The following is a 15,571-nucleotide window of genomic DNA, read 5'->3' on the forward strand; positions in this document are numbered from 1 at the left end:
AAAATAAGATAAGAAAGAAAAATAAAAGAAAGGAAAGAAGCTGACAACCACATAATAGGCTTCATTGGGAGAAACATATACAGTAATTCCACATCTTACTTTCAAGCTCAATTGGTATTTTGCTCAACACGAACTACTCAAGTAGTAGTCAAATGAACGAAGGATAATGAAATGATAAAGAGCTCTTAATATATCATCCTAAATTTGGAATGCAGATAAAAAAGAGAGCTAACTGATGACAAGCCTAAAAGCAAGGCTGTCCAGACATTAATATTTATCATGTTCAAGGGATACTCAGCAACTGAAGTATCTGGTAGAAGAGTGAAAAATGTTAATACCTAAGAGACACAAATTGCCTTTCAGTAAAATTGTCTGCATTATCTAACAATCAGGAGTAATTATACTTCAGATAATTATAAGTATTTTACCCTTCAATGGAAGTACTTAATAAAAAGACAATCTGTTACTTGATTGTTAAGATTTAACACCTCCCATCTAACAATGAATTAAGCCAGTCCATTTCTCTTTTAAATCATCTCTATCCATAACCCTCTGTTTCTTCACAATATGCTATATATTATTGTTCTATTTTGGTCAGTTGTCATATCTTGAATACTCTAATAAAATTCCTCAATGTTTTAAAGATTAATCCACTGATTACACAAAATCTAAATTAAATTTTCTGAAAGATTTTACTAATATTATTTACATCATGAAAATGAAGCAATAGCAAATAAAATATCACTGAAACCAATAATGACTGACAATAGTCATTCCAGTCAGTAAAAATTAGACAGAATCTCAATTTCCTCTGTAATGGATAATAGTCTGTTCAAGAGGCTTTTCTTAATATGAGTCACACTAAAAGCTCCATCTCCTTACAAATCATAATATGTCTTTGACTTGACAAGCTTATAACTTTTTATTTTGAATATAAGATGCATATTTACAGTTTATCATTATGATATCCAACTCAATAATCTTCTTATATTTCCTCCAATTCCTCAGGACAATTTTCCCTTCCTAACTAGTCCTACTACTATTTCACATCTTTATTTGTGCAGGCTGAATGCAGTAAGAACGATAGCTGCCCTGAGTACGTGACTGCCAAGGCCATGATCATATGCAGAAAATGTTATGTAGAACCACTTCTTTCCATTCTCCAGGCCTTGTAGTCTTCTGATGTTCTCTCTCCTCCTACTACTATTTCTGTGTATGAGAGAAGGTATTTAGGTGTCTGATTTAAGGCTGAGCAGTCAGAAGTCACTTGTTTTCAGCATGCTGACAAGTTTTGAATCTCTGTAGGAACTATTTAACATTGCAAAAGACAAAGAGGAAGAAAGAGAGTAGGATGCTGAGGAGGAGGGAGAGGAGGATGAGGACAAATAAAAGAAACACCTCCAACCATGGTGAAAGCAGCAGGAACTTTTAACTAGAAACATTAATTTTTAGAAGATGAAGTACATATCCACTTGTTGAAATGAAAACCTGCCACCGCATATTTTTGATTGGTAAATTTAGCTGAGTGACTTGCATTCATTTGAATTTATTTTGTTGTACTTTTAACATTCATGGATGCTTTGTCTGCTTGCACATCTGTGCACCACATGTGTGAATTCAGTGCCCACAAAGGTGTCAGAATCCCTGGAATCTGAGTTGCAAATGATTGTGAACTGTCCTGTGGGTAGTGAGAACCTCCAGAATAGCAGTCAGTGCTCTTAAGAGATGAGCCATCTTTGCAATCCTGTCTTTGTATAAATTGAAATGTTAGTGAAGCATCCAAAGAAAAGTGGGTTTTGCTGTTGTTCTAGTTGTAGTGGTGTTGTTTGTTTGATTGGTTGTATAATAATATAATTATTGAACACAGATTTCTCTAGTTGTGGTATATTTTCCAATTTTTTAGCTCTTCCTTTATTAACCTGTTTATCCATCAGCCTACCTAATATTTCCCTTTACATCTTATGCAAGTCCAGAAGATTTTAACTTCCTATGTGAATTTTCAGTTGTTCATAGAGGCAGATAAAACCATTAAGACCTTAACCAACTTAGAGTTTTCTACAACTGATAATTTTAATTTGCACATCTCTGTTTCTCTATACATTTACACAATGAAGTGTTACTGAGATATCAAAAGATGACATCATGAAATTTGAATGCAAAGGAATGGAACTAGAAAAATAATCATCCTGACTGTGATGAATCAGATTCCAAAAGACAAATATGATCAGTGCTTAGCCCAGTCATCACTAGAGAGACTTCCTCTGGCACCTGAAGAAAGAAATGCAGAAACCATGGCTGGAATTTAGGTGTCTGGTATGTACCTTTGGGAACACTTAAAAGGCAGGGATGGAAGAATTATAGAAGCCAAAGGGGTTAAGCATACCATGAAAAAACAGCCTATACAATCAACTAAACAGGGCGTATAGGGGCTCATGGAAACTGAAGAAGCAATCATAGAGCCTGTATGGATCTGAGTTAGGTCCTCTGCATGTATCTTGTACTTGTGTATCTTGGTGTTCTTGTGGGACCCCTAACAGTCCCACAAGGGACTGAACATTGTCTCTGACACTTTCGCCTGCATCTCAGGTCACCTTTACTCCTATTAGGTTGCCTTGTCCAGCTCTGATATGAGTGTTTGTACCTAGTCTTATTGTATCCTGTTGTAGAGTGAAAAATTATAGATGCTGGGTATATAGAATCCTTTTTAGACATATAAAATATTCTTTAGGCTTTCTTTATAAGGACATGGAAAATTTCCTGAGAAACAGAGCCATAAAGCAAGTTAAGAATGTGGACAGGCTAGTTACGGGAACTGGCTAGAATGCAAATTAGCCAGGTGAAACCAAGCTGAGAACCAAGCTGAGAACCAAGCTGAGAACCAAGCTGAGAACCGCAGTGACAGGGTAAGGCCAAAGTGACAGGGCAGGACCACATTCTTGAGAAAGATAAGCTTATAGAGAGTTTTCACGTGACTCTGACTCACGTAGGTAGGTTGGGTTCCTTTGGAATGTTCTGCTATTTTTATGTTATGCCACCTTAACAACCCCTCATCCCCCTCCCTATTCCTTGGTTTGTGGTTTTTCCCCTTTAAAACCCGTCTCAAACTGGTTGTCGGGGTCAATTCAGCTCCTGCGTGGGAATACGAATTGACCAGCAGCTAGCTGTCACATGCCCTAATAAACCTCGCTATTGCTCTGGTACACGGTGTCTCGAGCAGATTACTGGGTGATCGCAACTTTCTGAGACTTGAGTGAGGGTCTCCCCTCTGCAGAGGTCTTCATTGTTATCTCATGTTCCATTGTTATCTCTCGGATGTCTGCTGTTTTCTCAATTAAAATGTAGGAGGAATAGATTTGGGAGAGAAAAGAGATAGGGGCAGGGACTAGGAAGAGTAGAGGGAAAAATGAAGTGATAATGTACTGTATCAGAGAAGGATACAAAAATAATAAGAAACAACAAAAACAAAGAACAACAAATTTAAACAAAAGCCACTGCTCTAAACAAGGAGAACTATGTATATATCTAAAATGAGTTAATAACTTACCTGGAAATGTATTGAAAAATCCTTTCTTTAGTGATGATTCATTTTGAACCTCTGAGTTTTTTACTTTTATGATAGTAATATCACCTAAAGTGCTTTTGTTCAATTTCTCTAACACTTAAATCACAATTTGTATAGAAAAAATTGACTTTACAGGGGTGGATTTACATTGTTTGCAGTAACCTTTCAGAAAAAAGGAATCTATGAAAACAAGTAGGAAAGCTTTGGGAAACTTGTTCATCACAGATCTAACAGTATACCAATTTGCTCATCAGATCATACAAAGGCAACCCTACTGGAATCCACATTAGCAGAGTAGGCTACATAGTAACTTATTAGCAGTCAGTTTTTGAAGATAATGTACTTTTAAAAATTTTATATGTGAAAATAAAATTAGTTCCTTATTAAAGTTCACCGTGTTTCTTGCAGTTCTTGACGAACACAGAAAAACGTATTTGCCTTCTAATTACTTTGTGAGTCATTGCTGTAATCACATCACCATCCTTCTCTCTGGCCTCTAAACTAAGCAAATCTAATTCCTTTAATACCTCTGTTTGCCAGAAGGTTAATTAAGCCTGTTTCTTTCTCCTGACCATCTCTTGTGTTTCAGTCTTTCCTCTGCCCCAAAGGTCAGTATCTAAAACTAGACACAATTATAAAACTTGATTGACATAGAATATCAGAATTTCCTTTTCACTTCTGTGATAATTATTTTATTAAATACTACTTATTATCTTATTGGATTAAGTTTTATCATGGCATTTCAGTGAAGATTTCACCATATCCATATATGTTAGGCTTGGTCCTTCTTTATTTGTTTAATCTAGTTTGCCAGCATGTGAATATGTGAGCAAACTCTCTTCCACATCAGTTATGTGAAAAAACTCAAGACTACCTTGGAATTTGACCATTTCCCTCAAAGAAGACTATTTTAAAATGAAAATAAACTTTAACATATTTAACTGTAGATCTTAAAGCTTCCTTTTCCTAGCAGAGATAGAAATCAATAACCCAGTGTGACAAAACAATAATCATAATCATCATAATGATGATAAAAGCAATGTTTTGCTGTATACATATTGGGAGAATATTTTCTCCATAAGTCAACAGAGACATCAAGGGCCTTGGAAAAGACACAATCTATTTAGGAAGAACTGAAAATCTTCACAAATTATACATCCACTGGAAGGTTGATTACACAATGAACAACAGTTCCCAGAACTTCAGATCTAATACACTGTTCCACACATCATGCTCTTGTCACTAATTCCTAAGGACCCTAAATATTTTTTTTTTTTGTTTTGACATTCCTCTATTTCATCCCATTTTTTCACAGATGGGTTTTTATAATTTACAACCTCTTTATTTTTATTTTTTGTTTTCTAGTACTCTTAAGTTATCAAGTAATTTGCTGTGAGACAATGTCTCCTACTAACATCAAAAACCACACCTGTTGTCTTGGTTAGTTTTATGTCAATTCGGAACAAGCTATTGCTATCTGAAAAAATCTCAATCAAGAAAATGCTTCCATAAAATCTGGCTATAGACAAAACTATAAATCATTTTCTTAATTAGTGATTGATGAGAGAGGTCCCAGCCTACTGTGAATGATTCCATCCCTATGCTTGTGGCCCTGGATTCTAAAAGAAAGCAGGCTGAGCAAGCAATGAGGACCAAGCCTTTAAGTGTCCCTCCTCCATGGCCTGTGCATCAGCTTCTGCTTCCAGAGTCCTGCTAACTTTGAGTTCTTGTCCTGACTCCCTTCCATGAAGAACATTAATGTGGATGTGCAAACCAAATAAACCCTTTCTTCTCCAAGTGGCATTTAGTCACAATGTTTCAATATAACAATAGTAATCCTAATGAAGATACCTGCAAAGTCTCAAAAAAAAAAAAAAAACCATGACTACTCAAACATGAGCTGAACAAAGAGGACACTAACAAACTAACAAACATAGCAAACTGCCTAGGTAAAAGCCTAAGAGGCCTCAAGCCTACACAAATACTAGAAGCCACTGAGACTCTCTGGAAGCAAACGAGGTGATTCCCCCACAGTGATAAGCATATTAATTGGCTGTCCCATGCTAGATGATCAGCCCTAATAATGTACATTCAATTAACATTTAATGTCCTTAACAGGTTATATTTAAAGATAATATGAATACAGGATTACAAATATGCATGAAATAGCAAGTGATCAAAATGTAATGAATTTGAAGTAGAATAATTAATTTGAAGGAGATTGTGTTATGATTTGTAGAGACAAAAAGGACAGGCAAGATATAATTAAACTACAATCACCTAGATCACAAAAATAATACAATTGCAAAAATACACAGCAACAAAAACAACAGAAACAACAGGAGCAGAGATAAAAACAGAATCAAATTAGCATCTCAGTTCCTAACCTGAGCTGCTTTCTTGGCTGCTCTTGTTGATGGGATCTAAGCTGACAAAACGTTTATTCTTCTCTGTTGTTCTGGTCAGTTTTACCACAGCAGCAGATTAGTACCAAAGAGAGTATTCTGTTGTTTGTAAAGTAGGAGCTCTGGGAGACCTTGTCTACAATTTATTTCAGAGCTTATAGATTGGCAGAAAGAAATCAAATTATTAATGCAATTAAATCTGTACCTATAATTTATATCTAGGTTTTATATTTGTATCAATATAAAAATATTTAGGATTTGCAAGATGTGATTCATTAATAAACTATAAATGAATTTCTCTGATTTATTACAGTTCATATCTGCATTTTAGTCATCCACAGAAATTAGAAATATTTCAACAACAACAATGTCATTGAAGTCTGGGATTTTAAATATGAATGGCTGTGTTAAATTGCAACGGCATAGTTTTATTTATTCTATACAGTATTCTATTATGTGTTTCATTAATCTGTCAGGCATGCAGACTTTCCCTGTTCATTAGCTTCTTGTCATTTGATATACTATGTGACAGAAGAACATGAGGTGTCGTTCATTTTGTCTCAATGTTCTATGTTTGTGGGATTATGTGAGTTTGTGGCAGAAGTACTTTGTATTGTGGTGGATAAGAAGTTGAAAGATTGCGAATATAGGAAAGACATGGGAAGACATAGAATCTCAACAATTTTCTTTATCTAAAAGATTCCATCTCCTAAGTTTCCCCTCCCTCCAATAACTCCGTCAGATTTGAAGATATTGAAGGATTGTTGTATTGATTTTATTAGAGCCTTCATATTCTATGACTGGAAATATTATCACATATGCACCCAGCTGCATCTGACATTAGACCTTTGGCATTCTTAATCATATTTTGTTGATTATCAAAGTTAATCATTATAACTGTTATTTTTTCCATTCATTGGCATCTATCCAAAAACCACAGAGTGCATCTTCTCTATTTACAAATTCCATTATCAGGGTATTTGTATCATGATAGTGTTGTGTTTCTGTTTGGTTATACTCATGTTTCTACATGACTGGCTTTCCTTATTAGATAACATTAATGATACTTAAGTATTTTATGTAGCTACCATACCTTTTTTACTGGTTCAGTAAGTCACATAGATTACATATTCAGCTCATTACTTTGTTTATAACTGTTAACAAATATAGAGAAAAAAAAAGCAAATTAAAAGAGTAGAGATATACTTGGGCTACCAGCTCAGATGAATGCAGTCTTTCATGAGAAAGAAGGTATTATGTCATAAAAACTTAGCCCATGTTGCCAATCAGAGTGTGGTATCAAGGAAATCCTTGTGTTTTGTGGGGTTTGTAAGTTTTTTGCTTTTTCAGTCTGGACTTTATCTCTGGAGGCAGCTGAATTTCTGTGGTGTTTTTCCTCTTCATCGAAATACTTTCAGAAATCTTGTACAGATACACTGCCAAATTAATATCTTAAGTATTTATTCTTAGATAAAGTCTTGTTATTTTGAAAATGTATTCAAAATAATTTATCATAACTACCACACTGACTGTCATCTTTAAGGTATCTCCAGTATTTCCCAATATGTCTGCATCCCAATTTCTTGTCCACATTTTAAAAAAAATCAATGACACACTTATTCCAATAGATGCTACACATATGCACATGGGTGCAGCCATACACTGAGCATGAGAATTCTACTAAAGATTATACAACTAAAGAAAAGGGACTGTCTTTCCTTTAGTAGCTATCTTCTTCCAGTATCTCCTCAGAAGTAGGTGGGGCTTTGAAGCTCCCCAATCCATGCTGGATATGTTGTTTACTTGTAAACTCTTTAAAATAAAAATGTGTTACTTGTCCTTTAATTCCTTAATAGGTTTTTTTGGATTTATCAATTCATAAAATTAATTTTATTCATTTTTACCTGCTCTAGCAGTTCCCATCTCTCATGTGCTCCATCTTCCACTTGAAGCCTTCTCAATAAGTTCTACTTTCAAATCTTCTTTTGCATGTGAACCATAAAATTTAAGTAGAACTTCCTATCTGTGTTTTGGCGGGAAGTAACTTGCTGGAGCATAGCATTAGTGGCTACACTGTGGTGGAGGCATTCTTGATCCCTGACAACCTTTAATAGTCCCTCAAGGAATGATGGAGACTCGGGCAATCCATCACACATCTTTAAAGAAAATTTGACAGGATCAAACCTATACAAGTCTGGTCTTGACAAGCACAACTGGCGTGAAATTTCAGTGGGCATGGTATAGACTAGATGTCCTATGGTTCAATCATATGTCTTATGATCTAATCACACTGACAATGGAATCAATGATCGCATTCAACAGATAATGGGACTGTAGCATATTATTATAGGGAAGTTAACAAAACTCACTTTAGTTTGAGACATAAAACTAATAGAAATCATATTTCTATGTGATTTGTGATTTAAAATGCAAAGAAATTATTTTGCAGCTTTTTAGGAACCACTAGAAAATTTCCTCATAGCTAATATATGCAAAGGTGACATCTGTCTATATTAAGCATTATTATAAAATGTCTGTGTTAGTCACTTTTAAGTTGGTATTAGGAAAATGTCTGAGAAAAACAACTTAGAAAGAAATATGCATGTTTGGCTAACAGTTTAGAAGTTTTAACTCAGTTGCCTCATTCTATTGTATGTAGGCCTATGCTAATCTAGAGCATCGTGAAGAAGGAAACACTGAAACAGAGAAGCTCACCTAAGAGTCAAGCAGCAGCTAGAGAGGGGAATGTTCACATGATGAAGTGTATCCTCTAAAGAAATACCTCAGTTAACTGTATTTTTCAACACTGTGTTTCTTCGTTTGTTTTGATTTTCCGAGACAAGGTTTCCATGTATAACAGCCCTGGTTGTCCTGGATTTCACTTTGTAGACTAGCTTGGCTTAGACCTCCAGAGTTCTACCTGTCTCTGCCTCCCAAGTGCTGGATTCAGAGTCATGCCTCACCACACCTGACCCTATCAACTAATACTTAACTCCTAATGTCTTAATGAAAATGAATAGTACTAAAAATTTGGAAAATATATTTTTCAATACATGTAGCTTTTTATGGAAATTTTATGTTCAAATCATATTGATAATCCCACCTTTCATTTAAAGATATTTGCAAGTGAAATAACAATACTTACCACTTATTGATGCAGATTCAGGGCATTGATATCTTAACTATGACTAACTAACACAAACTTGGGAACATGGACAAAGAAGATTGCAATATCTCAGATGAGAATGAGTAGATACAAAAGAAGAGAGTACAATGATAATGATACAGGAAGGATAATGTGACCATAGAGAATGAACATTCAGGGCAATTGAAAGTGGTGTCTAATCATTGAGTCAGATTTGTATTACTTTCCCTCCTACTTTTCTCAGACCCAAACTGTGAAAGCCAGAATAATTACAATGAGGAAAATCTTTAGAAAGAAAAGTTCTCAAATTTAATTTCAAAGCAGAAAATTTTCAACTGCAACAGGCACTACCTAGAAGTAAAACAATGCAACTCTTTTTATTCCTTAAAGAGTATCCCTGTCTTAGAGTTGACATGCGATAGACTCTATATGTTAAAAAGAAAACAATTAGTAATTTTGACAGATTTATTGGTCTATGACAGTGTTACCACAATCAAGATAATGAGAGTTAATTATTAATAGAAAAAACATCAATATCTTCTCTTTTAGGCCCCATGACTACAAAAAGCAAGAGGTTTTGAGGTTTGAACTTGATTTCGGTTCCAAGTATGAATTACTTCCTGTCAGCAGGGTTCAACTTCAACCAAGAGAACAGCTGGTTATCCCTAGATACAATTCACTGGTACCCAGGAAACATTTTAAAAGAAAGCAATAGGTAACATAAAACAAGAAGACAGAGGTGAAAAATTTACAAAATTCTGTTCTCTGAACATGGCATGCTTGCTCTTTATATATCAAAGGTTTTCACGGGCAGCTTGTAACAGATCACAGCAGACCAAGACACTTCCAAGAAGGGAGCTTTATTCAGGAGATAGGAGGGAGAGTGGAGAGGTAGAGGAGTGGAGGCCGGCCATGACCATGTGGAGAGAGGGGGAGGGAAGGGAAGGGGAGAGGGGAGAGGACAACCTGCAGGCGCTGGGTTGAGGAGAACAAGAGTAAGAGAGAGAGAGGAGGGGGCAAGCAGCCCCTTTTATAGTGGGCAGGCCTACTTGGCTGTTGCCAGGTAACTGTGGGGAGGAGCATACCTGGCTATTGACAGGTGACTGTGGAGGTGGAGTTTAACAGATTACTAACATTCCCACATTTTGGTTTAATTAAAAAGAAAAATTAGAAAGAGGTGACGGTGAAGCAAGAATAGGGTTGTCGTGATATCTGGCTACTTCCTGCTGGCATTGGGGGTGATGTGTCTTTAGGAGGAACCTAGAAGAACAGATATGGGAGATGTTTGTCCAGTCTTAGAAGAGCTCGCTGTTTTCTGTTGTCCAGGGTCTGTGGAGCGAGCCATCTAAGGATAGGCCAGAAGAAACAGGTCCAGTAGAAGCAGCTGTGTGTGTGACAGGAGATGGAACATTTGGAAGTTGCTTCTCTGGAATTGTTCTGGATGTACCTGGACTTGACAAGATGTAGGAAATAAGATTAAGAACACTTGGAGAAAGATTTTTTTTTTAAGAGATGTACATTTGAAACCCAGAGGGATCCCACCCTTTGTAATAGGTAGAAAGTGGGAATTTTAGACAGATGTACTTATCTGGATGACATCCATGAGAGGTAGATCTGAGTGGGTTTCCTGTAGCTTATAAGTTTACAAAACAGATAACAGCATTAGTTAACAACACAAGTAGTCTTTCAACTGAGTTTAGGTAATGAGATAACAGATAATATCTGTGAAAACTTAGCTGTCAATGTAATCAGAAGTCTGATAAAGAGTAAACAACAATCTACCAGTTATACATTATTTTAAAAAAATGACAGAGTCCACTAGCCAACAGTTCCCATAGTTTCCATAGTCTCCTGGGTGAAGTCAGTTTGGCTTCCAAGTGCTGAAAACGTAGAGCTTTTTTTCTTTGGAATGGATACCCGTGACATGAGAAACGACTTACCTTGGTTTGACTTAGCTAAGTCATTTGACTCAGAGTATCCAGTCTAGCCCACTGCATTTGTTTGTATACAATCCAGGCTGTATGTTCTAGGAGTCCAGTGTCCAGGTCTTCTGAAACCATCTTGGGTAACTGTTAGAGGCTTTGGGCATTCTGTTGGCCATAAACTTAAAACATACTATCAGCAGACTTCTGACAAGATTGAGAGCCATAAGGATTGGGTGTAACTGAATAGAATAATAGCAGTAGTAAAAATCTATCAAGACAGAGCCTTTCCTATCTCATCTTAAGTAACTTTGGCGGGCTGTGTAGGTAGAGAAAAGCACATTTTTGTATTAGCAAAGAAATATTTGGCTAGGACCAGAATAAGAAGGCTAGATCATATGGCTGGCAGGTTGGACTATGAACCACAGTTGTTGCAGGTGGGTCAGGTCTGCAGGCAGCAGCATGGCTGCAGGGCGGGACTTCCTGTTGTCAACCGGAAGCTGCTGCCCAGTCACTCTGGCAACTGCAGTTAGGAAAAGTAAGCATGTTCCATATCACCACAACCATTATTTTTTGTGGCGGAAGGCACTAACACTTTAGAGGTCCCAGGCAGCAGGATGTAAGGGGAAGACCCAGAGCAGAGCTAAGAACCACAGAGGGAAGGGAGCAGGCAAACTGGCAGGACAGGTCGCAGAGGAGGTGAGGGGAGCTAGCTGGGCCCTGGACCCACTGCTTCTCAGGCAAGGTGCTAGAACTGAAGTTCCAGTTGGCCCGCAAATGACAAAGGAGGTGAAGGGGAAAAGTCGCGAAAGGCTGGCCCTTGGAAGAGACACCTGGGGACTATGGTCCGAGGCGGTGCTCCTGAGAGAAAACAGTAAAGGCTCACCCGTGGAAGAAACACACTGGGGAGTACAGTCGGAGCGGGTGCTCTTGAGGTAGAGAACAGTCTGTCCAGGCCTGGCCTGGGGTACTCAGCAGCGAGAAACTGTCTTGAGAGGAAGAGGGGAATTGTCTCATCCAAGGGGAGCATCCTAGAGAGGTTCAGGGAAGGACAGGGTTTGCTCTAGCTCAAGAAATCTTTCTTGGGAGTTACCAAGTGGTATAGCAGTGGCATTGTGTCCATCTTGTACAGGTCACAGTGGATGAGGTACGGGGGCTGCACAGGTCTTAGGGTCCCCGAAGTGGAAGTCTTCGTTTCCAGGGTTTCAGCACCAATAAAAGGTTTTCACACGTGCAGCTTGGACAGATCACAACAGAACAAGATGGTTCCACGAGGGGAGGTTTATTCAGTAGATAGGAGGGAGAGTGGAGAGGTAGAGGAGTGGAGGCCGGAGGAAGGGAAGGGGGGAGGGGAGAGGACAACTAGCAGGCGCTGAGTTGAGGAGAAAAAGAGTTAGAGAGAGAGGAGGGGGCAAGTAGCCCCTTTTATAGTGGGCAGGCCTACCTGGCTGTTGCCAGGTAACTGTGGGGAGGAGCATATCTGGCTATTGCCTGGTGACTGTGGAGGTGTAATTTAACAGATTACTAGCCACATGAACTTGAGGAAGCACTCAATGGCAACACAAAGATCCACAATAGACCAAGCTAGGCAAAATTGTACCATGTAGAAGGTAGGGCTACTAGGAGGCCACAGGTCTATGTGAACAGCTTCTGACAGTTGATACTTACTAGGGGAGAAAGGGTCATTTTTGTCTAGTTGGACCAAAGAAAGATTGTCCATATCCAACTACTTGACTCCAAGGTCAAGTGCATGTGGGCACTACTCACTGAACTTGGCAAAAGCTGCTCACCTTTGTGGTTGAATTAGGGGAAAGCTATAAGAAGCTGAGGAGGAGGGCGATCCTGTAGGAGAACCAGCAGTCTCAATTAACCTGAACCTTCAAGATCTCTGAGATACTAGAATATCAAACCAAGCAATGTACACCAGCTGATATGAGGCCCCAAACACATATACAGCAAAGTATTGCTGGGTCTGGATTGAGTCAGAGAAGATGCACTTAACCCTCAAGAGACTGGAGGCCCCAGGGAGTTTAGAGGTCTGGAGGGTTAGGGGTGATCGGTGAGTACATCGTTGTGGAGACAGGGGGAAACAGAGGAGGTACAGAATGTGAAACAGTCTGAGGGTGGACTGGGAGGGGAATAAAATCTGGAGTTTAAAATAATAAATAAATAAATAAATAAATAAATAAATAAATAAATAAATAAATAAAAAAGTAAGACCTGACATTTGGAAGCAGATGTGTTAAAGAATTAATTCCAAAGGGAGGTTGGAGGGAAAGTAAATAGAGGTCAAAAATGAAATAAACTACCTGTGTGAAATTTTCAAAGAACAAATTAAGACAAACACAAATACATTTACTAGAAAAATGTTTTTAATGAGTTATCAAGATGGGCCATTCAGCAGAAATGATTACCATGGAAAATTGAAGTCCTGCGCTCCCCAAGTTATCTCTTTCCTTCCTTATGTATATCATTGATGTGCATAAGCCTCCTGCACCTGTAAATTGCATTGTTTGATTACCATTTTTACTCAGTAAAATCCTTCATACTCCTACTGAATATGCTTCTTTTACCTGTTCCATCTCATCTGTTCATCCTCAGCAGGTAAAATGTGCCTTTCAACTAGTCAAAAATTTTATTTACAATCATGTAATGTGCATTATTTGTAGTCTTAGCCTCTATTATTTTGTGTAAATGTTTTAATGTTCAACTATTATTTTTTCATAAACAATCCCAATTATATTGCTAATACAACTTGGTTAGATAATAATAGACTAATTTAATAGTCTATTAGACTACTATCATTAGTAGTAGACTACTATCATTATCACTTATTAATTGACATTAGAATTGTTTTGGTAATTGTGTGTTTTATCAAGAGCAGGATCCATGTGCAGAATGTAGACAAATATTTCCTTTACTAATTCACTGTCAATAAAAGCATATGAATAGCGTAGCTGCACCATCTGGCTACCACATGGTTTACAAGAACGATGCGAACCCTGACAACCTCATACTTTAAAAATGGTTTCTCAAAGATGTTTATCATTTTATATTCACAGCAGTAGTGGGAGCAAATTCTGGTTCCAATCAAACCTTCACAGTATTTGGTACAATCATCTTTTTAAAATATTAATAATTTAAAACAGCATGTCATAGCATCCTTTGTGTTTAATTAGCAATTCATTAATTAATGACTCTATTTGATCTTAAGGGGTATATTGGCAACTGACTAAAGACTAGACATGTCAGGTGCATAAATTAGAAGTTATTCTAATAAATTATTGAAATTCTAAATGTTAAATGATTATACAAAATGTCAGTTCTAACTAAATTACTTCACAGTTTATGAATTCTGTAAAGATTTTCTGACTTAAAAATGTAGTAAATCAATTACTTGTTATTTAGCTAAAAACAGAAAAATTTACTAATACTTTACTTTTTTTAAGGAAAACATTTTTACAGAAAATGTTAATTTTCTTATACCACTATATCATGGTAAGGAAATAGGTACTTTGCTGAAAATATTGGATACAAAAAATGACCTAATATCTTTGGAAAATGCTTTGAACATTTGAAAACATGTTTGATATGTAATCCCATCATACTGAATGTGATGCATGGTTTATTATCTGACCTTTAAATGAACATTAATAGAATTATCAACACAATATGAGCACAAAATTGCTTATGAATTAGTTTGTGATAAATTAAAATCTTCTATCAAGAAACTGAGATATATAACAGTTTTATACATGTGAATTTACATACAATGTTCATAATGGTCTTTTTATTTATGTTAAGCAATTATTCATATATTTTTTGCAGTTTTTAACATGTTATACACAATCTCCCATAGGTATTCACTGGTTCAATAAGCATCTTCAGTAGTATTTTTAAAGGATGGTTTACAATGACAATAGCCACAATACATTTCCAGTTTGATGAATGCAATTGCTTTCACACTGCATTAGGCCTCTTGAATTATTGATCTAATGAGGAAGAGGCATGTATTAATGGTGATTAAACATTAACCCTCAAAATTAAGATTTCCTCAGCATCCCGTTTTGTCCATGATAAAGAATAAAAACTCATACTATTAATTCATGTCAAAATGACAAAACATAAATTCAGAGAATTATTTTTTTCTGAACTCATAAGCTCTGAGAATCTTAATTAGTTTTAGTTGTTATGCATTCAAAATTTCCCTTTAAATTGTGAATGATAGAAAAATAAAAAATCCTGATGGCCATGTTCAAAAGACTGCTGCACATGTTTTGTCATAATTTTCAAAGACTAAAAAATATTAATTTTTCTAGACAGAAGTTTAATATGTACTACCTTTCATGTAGGTTTATTATTTTATATGATTTATTTTTATATCTGTAATATATAATATTATTTTTAAGGTACATACAATTCATTTTCATTACAACATTTGTTGAAATAAAGTATAAAGATATCATTAAACTAAACTCACTGAAAGTGTAGAAAGGAGACAAAAAGATATAAGCAAAAATCTCGTGAAAAATTGTAC

The sequence above is a fragment of the Grammomys surdaster genome, unplaced genomic scaffold (genome assembly GCF_004785775.1).
Source record: "Grammomys surdaster isolate TR1022 unplaced genomic scaffold, NIH_TR_1.0 126153, whole genome shotgun sequence".
Taxonomy (NCBI): domain Eukaryota; kingdom Metazoa; phylum Chordata; class Mammalia; order Rodentia; family Muridae; genus Grammomys; species Grammomys surdaster.